This window comes from Malania oleifera, chromosome 2 (assembly GCF_029873635.1).
Source record: "Malania oleifera isolate guangnan ecotype guangnan chromosome 2, ASM2987363v1, whole genome shotgun sequence".
Classification (NCBI taxonomy): Eukaryota; Viridiplantae; Streptophyta; class Magnoliopsida; order Santalales; family Ximeniaceae; genus Malania; species Malania oleifera.
The window spans coordinates 59344123-59353559 of NC_080418.1; positions in this window are offsets into that span (position 1 = coordinate 59344123).

The window sequence follows — 9437 nt, forward strand, 5'->3', positions numbered from 1 at the left end:
ATCAATTAGCCCTAGGAAGCAACCAGTATTATAAAGACCAAAAATAATCTTTGTAACAATATAGAAGCACTTCGCAGGAAAATTAGAACACATGTTTCATTGAAAAAATAATTTCTTTACAATTTATAACCTGTGATAATTGTGCATAAACTTAATAAGAAGTAATAAAAGTGGCTATTCCAGAAGATATTAATGCAGTGCTATTCCATTGTTGGATAGATCTCACACCTCCATTGTCAGATAGAGCTGGGACCCTATAAGCTGAATTTTATATGCATCAACTATGAACCTCATTCTGCTTTAAACCCATGAAATATTTCAATCAGTAGATTCAAAATGTCAATCTAGGTGTTCGAGGAATTGAATACATCCTCTTTGATCCTTTTCTGCTTTTTCTTTCTAAGTTATTTCCCCCCTCTTTCGATTAGGATGAAGGCAAAGGTTTGTCGATCATCATTTTTAATTTTGATCGGTTTTAGGATCTAACTTTTTTTGAGAATAGTTTTTTCTTTTGGCAGTAAAATGTAAATCAAACCTGAAATGGAAAACAAAAACAAAAAACAAAATTTATAAAAAAATGGAGCAACACAAGGCATGTATTTTCCAGCGCCGCCATCTCCGCCGCATCGAAGAACACATCCGACATCAGAACCACGTTGCCCTAGAGATACACGACTGTGCCCTGGCTTGCTCTGTGGCCGGCTGTTGTTGTGGAGATCTTCCTAGTCACGAGGCAAGTGCTGGGAACCACTTTCGCTCGCAACCGCTTTCTAGATAGCTTGGTTTTCTGGTGTCCGACGAGCAAAGGGCAGACCGTCGTCGTTCTTGCTCCGACTTAACGGTGTCGGGGGATTCCTCGTCACGACTTGGGCTGGTCCTAAGGGCCGCTATTGCCGCACCAACGCACTAGTAGTGCCCAGCTGCCTCATCAGCAGGGCAGAAGGGCCAAGAGCAACAGCGATGTTCCGCGTCTCGTCTCCGACTTTCTAGCAGCGGCGTTCGTCTCAGGCGTGGCAACAACGTTCTTCGTCTCCGGTATGGCTTTTTGAGTCTGATCTCCATTTTGATGCTGACAAACACAAGCGGTTCTTATGTGTGCTTTTAAGTGCATGAACATGTATAATTCAGGTCACACATAAGATCAAGAGGACATGGAAGTCATGACACGATTCAAAGCTCATATCTGACGTATTCCATAGAGTTAAAGAGCAAAGAAGAAAGAAGAAGACATTTGAATTTTATTTGTAATTGCATTTAATTCTTTATATATCTATGGCCTGTAATAATGCATGCATCTGCATGATATGTTTCAAATGCTCAGATGACCATAAAATGATCATAGGGATCGAATGACCTTAGGGCTCCCTTTAGTCGACCGATGCTGAATTTTTAGGGTTGTTTTCCAAAGGCTTTAAACTAACCTTAGGTCCCTGAATATTTCATAAAAACATGCTCTATAGGTTTAACATTAATCATTATATGAATAAGGAAAATTTTATAAGAGAAAAAGGACCAAAATGCCCAAGGATAACTGAGCTCGGTCGACCGAACTCCCACTGGATCAACAGGTTGACATCTCGGTCAGCCGACCAGATATATATATATATAGGTAGACCTGGTCGACCGAACCTCCTCCGGTCAACAAGTTGACATCCCGATCGATCGACCAAATTTATACGAGTAACGTCCTAGTCGACCGAACCCACACGTGGGAATTGCCAACCTCCCGGTAGACCGAACTACCTAGTTTAAATTGACCTGATCAATCGAATCGCGTGGGAATTGAAAATCACCCTTAGGACTGGGGGTGTACACAGTTCGGTTCGGTTCGGTTTTTACCAAAACCGCCAACCAAACCGAACTCCTCGATTTTCAAAATGACTGAACCGAAACCGAACCGTATACCGTCAGTTTATAAACAAACCAAACCGTGAACTCTACCGTTCGGTTCGATTATTTTTGGTTTTACCAAACTTTGAACTATCAAAACAAAATATTACTTGAGCTGGTCTGCATCAACAGGCCACAACCCATTGTGAAATTATAAAATTCCTAGGCTAAGGCTTCAATAGCAAAGCCCAAAACGTAAGACATGTTGAAAGGAGGATCCACATAAAATATATAGGGTGGGATACTAGTTCTCTTCCCATTTCCAACCGATGTGGGATGGGCCGATGGCTAGCATGTGGTTCCTAGTTTCCTACATATGCTTTGGCAAATCTGTACTTCCCCAGTTGCCCTCTTTGCAGTTTGCCAGTGGCCTCTCTCTCTCGCAAACACACACACACACACACAAATGGGGCATGTGCACACCAAGACGGTGAAGAAATCTTCTCGGCAGGTGATCGAGAAGTACTACTCTTGCATTCGCATGACCCTGGATTTCCACACCAACAAGAAGATCATCCAAGCTCCAAGAAGGGTTCTGTGACTATCTGAGACTCTAAGGCATCTGTCTGAGGGTTCTGTTTCTATCCGAGACTTCGAGGCATCTCTCTCAAGTCTCAAGCTCCAAGAAAAGGAGTGCGAGCGTCGCAGACTCGCATGGACTTCATCCTAGAAATCTCCGCCATCCAGACCGACTAGAGGTGGATTCGGAGGTGGTTTCTGGCCGGTGGCTGGCGATCCAACACCAAGGCAACAGGTAGCACCGTAGTAGCCATAGGCCCGTAGCACCATAGCATCTCTTGTATAAAATTATACAATTATTATTTATTAATTTGGTTTTGGTTTTTCGGTTCAGTTTTGGTCCAAAACCGAAACCGAAACCGCAAACTGAAAAACCAAATCGAAATGTGTTTCGGTTCGATTTTTAGTTTTTCGATAAATTTTGTACACCCCTACTTAGGACACTAAGTCTGGTTGACCGAACTCTCAGTTCAATTTATGCCCGGTCGACCTAACTCAGCACAACTCGGTCAACCGAACTTCCTTCGATCCACCAATGCTCTCGGGTTGAAATTTTTTAAAAGCTTTAAAACATCATTAAAATTTAATTAATCTTTTCTAAAATACCGAGTGTCTCCCTCAACGGTCAGATTTGTTGAAAATCTATCAATACCCCCTTTATAACTCAGATTAGCAACTTAGATTAGCCAAATTTATCTCTCTAATCTTTTGGACTAATTTTTATCAAAGTTCCCCCAAACTAATTTTTCATTGCAAAAAAAACTTTCTTTGGGGTAAAATATTTTTAATCTCTTATACTCTCTTTCACTCTCTACATTTGAAAAATAATTTTTGAAAGAGAGCACTTATCTTGTTTTAAACTCTTCAACTCTCGTTCCATCCATTCATTTCAAAATCATTTTGTATGAGAGTATATTTATTTTGGGCAAATTATTTTTGTATTCACATGCTATACTCTCATATGCTATTTATTTTTGAAAATCATTTTCGAGAATATTGTTTGGTTTTCTCCTAGATTATCTCTTTGATAAATATCTTTTGGGAGAAAATTATTCATTGCACAAATACTTCCTTGAACATAAACTCTAGATTCTCCAAACACTCTTGTTTGTAAAAATCTTTGTTGGAGAACATATTTCTCATTTATATATATATTCATATATATTATTTGTGCAAAAATTATTGAAAGAGAAAAACCCTAGGTTCTCCTATATTATTATTGAAATATCTTTTTGGAGAAAACTTTTTGTTAGGGTTTAAATATAGTTAAGCACCCTTACTCTACTGAGCATTATTGCATATCATATTAGAGTGCATTTATTTGAGCTTAAACGTGTACATCTCAGCTTGTATTTTCAGAAGTATTTTCATGTACAAAAATAGTTTTCATGTATGGTTGGGTTCAACTCGTTAATTAAACTAGGGAGTCTTGGCCCTGTAAGTGAGACCGGTTCAGTTCAGCCTGGAATTGAACTGGGGAGTCTCAGCCCTGTAAGTGAGGCTAGTTCAGCTCTACCTAGTAATTGAGTTGGGGTTTTCCTCGCCCCGTAAGGAGAGGATGTAAAAGGTTTTTGCTCCGCCCGGTTAAGTGGGCAGGTATAGTAGAATCCTTGGGGGTATGCCCAAGGTGGGGACGTAGGCAGTATTGGCCGAACCTCATTAACAAATCTGTGTGTCATTATCTCTCTATCTTATTTAAATTCCCGCACTTAAATTTCAGCATGTGTATGTTCGTTCATGTTTTGTTATAACCATCTTGCATGCACACAGAACTAATTTAAACGAGATATGCAGCACACGTGTATGTATGCACACACTGATAACTTAATCATTGTACGTACACGTTTTCATTATTGAATGGGATATGGGCTGTGATGAATCGGCGTAATTGTTTAAATTAGAGAAAAAAATTTTAAAACTCAATTCATTCCCCCTCTTGGGATCACACCAATTCCAACATCCGACATTGCAGCGGTTCTCGTCGGAGAGCAACAGCGGCATTTCGTCTCCAGCATTGGCAGCAACATTCATCTCTGTCATTGCAGCAAGGAGGGTTAGGGCTATGAGAAACTGATACGGCGACAACGACGAAGTGGTGACAGCGAACTTGTGATGGCGACATACTGTGATGACAGATATAGGTTTACGGGAAGGGACACCACATGTTGGTTTCTTATTTTTTATTTTTTGGTGTTCAATATGGAAAACAGGTAGCCGCTACCCATGACCGCGTTGTCTACGGTTGTTGTTATCGGAGGGTTGAGGGGAGGTGTTGACGCTAGTTTACAGGTTGCGGGGAGTGGTTTGGGGGATGATAAGGTCGAAAAGAGGTAAGGTTTCACTGAGGGAAAATCGTTTGCGAAAGCCTTGAAGATGCCAATTTCATCTTCAAAATTTAAAATCCTGTTAAGGAAACTGGAACTGATTAATGGGGAATTAGGTTTTGTTTTCTCGAATGTGGAGATGAAAAAGACTGCCGAGGATCTGAAGTTTGCGTTGGTGCTTAAATTTCTTTCTGTAAGGTCGTCTATCAATGTCCTTCAAAGGCATATTATCCAATCCTGGGGTCTCTCTGAAGTTTCAATGATAAGTTTTATGGACAACTATCATGTTCTGTTGCATTTGGTAAATGAAACGGACTACATTCATGCATAGGCACGTGAAGGAATATGGGTGGTAGGGTGCCAATTTCGGCTATTTAACTGGTATGTGAATTTTGATGTCAACAAGGAGCCATCGATTGCACCTCAGTGAATTTTCTTACCAAGTCTGCCTTTACATTTATATAGAATGGACTATTTATAGAGTTTGACCACTAGATTTGGTAGATTTTTTGGGACGGATAATGCCACATTATATAGAACACGAGCCACTGGTGCAAGATTATGTGTTGAAGTGGGTTTGCAAAAGGATCCTGTGGAGGGTTTTTTATTGGTGGTAGGACAAAAGCAGAATTGACAAAGGGTAATATATAAGAAGAGGGGTTTTTATTATAATAAATGTTGTAGGCAATGTTACACTGATGTAGTATGCCGGTTTGGAGTTAAGCCTAGGGATAAAAGGAAGGTAGGTATGAGGAAGGAGGGAGATGGGATGATTTGGAAAGAAGTGGGTAGAAATGAGAATATGATAGTTGAAGAGGAAGGTCCTGTTTTGAAGATTCAGGATCAGAGGGCGGAGGAGAAGAATGATGGAAGCGTGAGTGGTCCTTCGAATGTGATTAAGAAAAATAAAGAAGTTGTGAAAGAGGTTAATAATGTGGGTACTCAAAAAGTGGATGAAGTTAATTTGGTAGAGAAGAATAGTGGAGAGAAAGCTGAACGTTGTCAAGATTAGAAGTCAGGGGTGGTAGGGGTGCAGGTTGAACTGGGAGGTTGTTCTAGGACTGCCTAGGAAATCGGAGTTGTTTATGAAGGGGGGAGGGGAAAAGTTGAAAAGGATAATGATAGGCAGGTGTTTTTGGTGGAGGAGGTGGATAAGAGAGAGGGGGAAGTGGAGGATGTAGTGTGTAGGGATAATTATGATGTGTTATCCAAGGAAGATATGGAGATTTGCATTGATATTAAAAAAGAATATTACTTTGATCTAGGTAATGTGACAGTGGGTGGATCGGAAGGAAGAAATAAAGATGATGGGCAAGTGAGAAAGGTGGGAGGTCGACCTTGCTTGGGTTCATCTATGGCTGAATTCAATGGTTGTATTAATAGTTGTGGATTATTGGACCTTAGATTCGAAGGAAGTCAATTTTTATGGTGTAACGGCCAACAAGGATTAATGAGAAGTTGGGCGAAACTTGACATGGTGCTGATTAATAATGTTTTTTCTATAAAATACGGTGAAGTTAAGACATCTTTGTTGAAAAGAAATACTTCAGATCATTCTCCTATCATATTACAACTATGTGCGAGTATGGAGAGGTATGGGCCAGCGCCTTTTAGATTTTAGAACATGCGGAAGTCGCATGGGGATTTTTTGAAAATGTTTGAATCACCTCGGAGAGAACACATTATGGCGAATTCAGGATTGTGTAAATTGGTGGGTAAATTGAAAAGACTAAAACAAAGGCATAGGGTGTGGAATAAACAGACTTTCGGTTGTGTTGGGGGTTTTATTCAAGAGTTTGAGGAAAAGGTGGAAAAATATGAGAATTTACTATAGACAGAGTACTTAGAATCAGTTGAAGAAGAGTTCCTTGTTTATAATGCTGGATTGGAGGTATGGTATAGAAGGGAAGAGGTTAGGTTGGCGCAGCAAGTAAAGATGAAATGGTTGACTGATGGTGATCAGAATTCAAAGTTTTTCCATGCCGTGATTACGCAAAGAAAGCGTAACTCTTGTGTGAACTCAATGGTGCTTCCTGATGGTTCGGTGTTGGAAAATATGCACATGGTCTATGATGAGGCTGTGAATTATTTTGAGCAATTCTTGAGGCAAAATAGTTCAGTGCAAAGGTCAAATTTGGACAGTATTATCCATTTGGTGGTTTTTAAGGAGTCTATAGGTTAGCTGAAGGAAGAATCGACTGAGGAAGAGGTTTATGTAGCTATTTCTTCTATTTCTGTGAATAGTAGCTCGAGACCGGATGGGTTTGGGTCTTCTTTCTATATTACCCGTTGGAAGATTATTAAAAATGATGTGATGGATGCGGTAAGAGAGTTCTTCAAAGGTAATATGTTGCCTCGGTATTTTTGTTCCTCTTACATAGTGCTTATTCCCAAAGTAAAGGATCCTCAGTCTTTTGATAAATTTCAGCTGATAAGCCTTTGTAACATAATCTATAAAATTTTCTACAAAATCCGTGTTGGTAAGTTTTCGTTGGTGATGAGTGATTTAATATTTTTAGAACAAGGTGTTTTTGTGAAGAGGAGAAGTATTTTTGAAAATATAATGCTTGCTAAAGAGATGACAAAATTATTACATAGGCGAGTGAGAGGAGGTAATATAATGCTAAAGTTTGATATGAGCAAAGTGTATGATCGAGTGGAGTGGTAGGTGGTAGATCAGATTTTCCATGCTATTGGTTTTCCAGATTGGTTTTGTAAGTTGATTCAGAATTGTATTTCTACTCCTTGATTTTCTGTCATGATGCATGAATATAGGTTTTTTCAAGTCAAAAAGGGGCTTGAGGCAAGGGGATTCTTTGTCGCCGTATATTTTCATCATCATGGAAGAAGTTCTTTATAAATTAATCCAAAAAAAGTTGACTAAGAAGTGGATTTTACCGTTTGCGCATCCAAGTGGTGCACCTATTATATCACATTTAATGTACACGGATGATGTTGTTATATTTGCTAATGCTGGAAAAAAAATCTGTTAGACAGTTAATGGAGGTGATTAAGGAGTATGAAAACTGGACTGGCCAAAGGGTGGATAAAGATAAATCAGTTATTTTTTTCTCAAAGAAGTTGGGTGTTTAGAGAAAGGGAGAAATTCTTTAAAAGACTGGTTTTATTGAAGGTATATTTCCTTTTATGTATTTGGGTGTGCCAATAGTGGATGGAAAATTGAAGGGCTGTCATTTTGACCCTTTAATTCAAAAAATTAGTAAAAGAGTTAAGGGCTAGAAAAGTAGACTGTTGTCTCAAGGAGGTCGTCTAGTTTTGTTAAGACATGTGCTTTCGAGCATGTCATTGCATCTATTAGTTGTTTAAAATGTCCCGAAACTGGTGATAAAAAAGATACAGGGTTTGTTTGCTTCTTTTTTCTGGGGATTTTAAGATGGAAAAGAAAAAATGAAATGGAGGGCTTGGAAGAAATTGTGTGTTCCTGTGGAGGAGGGGGGCATAGGAGTAAGAGACATTTCAGAAGTGCAGCGGTCTTTGTTCATAAAGTTTGGTTGGCAGTTATTAACACAAAATTCTTTATGGGCTAGATTTTTTAAAGCTAAATATGTGAAAGGAGGACATATTGCTCTTTGCAGACCACATGGATCAAATTCTTCTTTTTGGAGGAAAGTTCTGCAGGGTATGTCTGAACTGTTAAGTAAATCTAAGTGGAATGTTAGAGAAGGAGATGTAAAATTGTGGTATGATAAGTTTCTAGATTCGGGACCTTTGTTTTTAGAATGTCCAGATGGTGCACATTTACATATCAGATTAAAAGATTTGGTTATCAATAATGCGTGGGATGTGGAAAATTTGCAGAGGATTCGGGGGTTTAATAAAGGGGAAAAAGTGATGGAAAAAGTGGGAAAACTTAGAAACTCTTCGGACATATTGCTATGGCTCCCGGAAAAGGATGGTTTCTTTAATACAAAGTCCGCATGAGATGTTATTAGAGTTAGAGCTCCAAAATTTGATTAGGTAAAGTGGGTTTGGAATAAATAGTTACCAAAGAAAATTGCTATATGTATGTGAAAGACTGCTTTTGAGTGCTTAAGCGTTGATGAAAAGGTGAGAAGGGTGGGGGTATCACTTGATTCGGCATGTAATTGTTGTGAGATGAGGGAACCAGAAGATATGGAGGATGTGTGAAATAAGGGAGACCTTGCTGCTGATGTATGGAGGAAAGTTTCGGTGGAGGTAGGTGTACCTTTCCTTAGGCAACAAAGTTGAAAAAGAAAGAATCTAAATGTGGTTTAATAGGGCTTCTAGATACTCTCAATTAGGATCATTGATGGGTTTGATTCTTTTTTTTAGTAGTTTGGAGGGTGTGGAGAAGGAGATGTGCGGCTAGAATGAAGGGGAAATTCGAGAGTAGTACAGACGTGTGGCTGTCCATTAAGTATTGGGTGGGGATTTTGAGCAAGAACATGACATGAATGACTCAGTTAAAGGATGCTGATGTTCGGATATTGCAGAATCTAAAAATGCAAATTGTGAATAAAAGAAATAAAACAATGCAATGTGTGAGATGGCTAAAACCGAGGTAAGGGAGGTTGAAACTAAATTTGGATGGGAGCAGCTTGGGGAACCGAGGCCCGACGGGTGGTGGTGGCATCCTTAGAGACCATACAGGTTCTTTTATTTTTGGTTTTTCAAAATATTTTGGTTCTTGTTCAAATAATGAAGCTGAATTGAGAACTATGA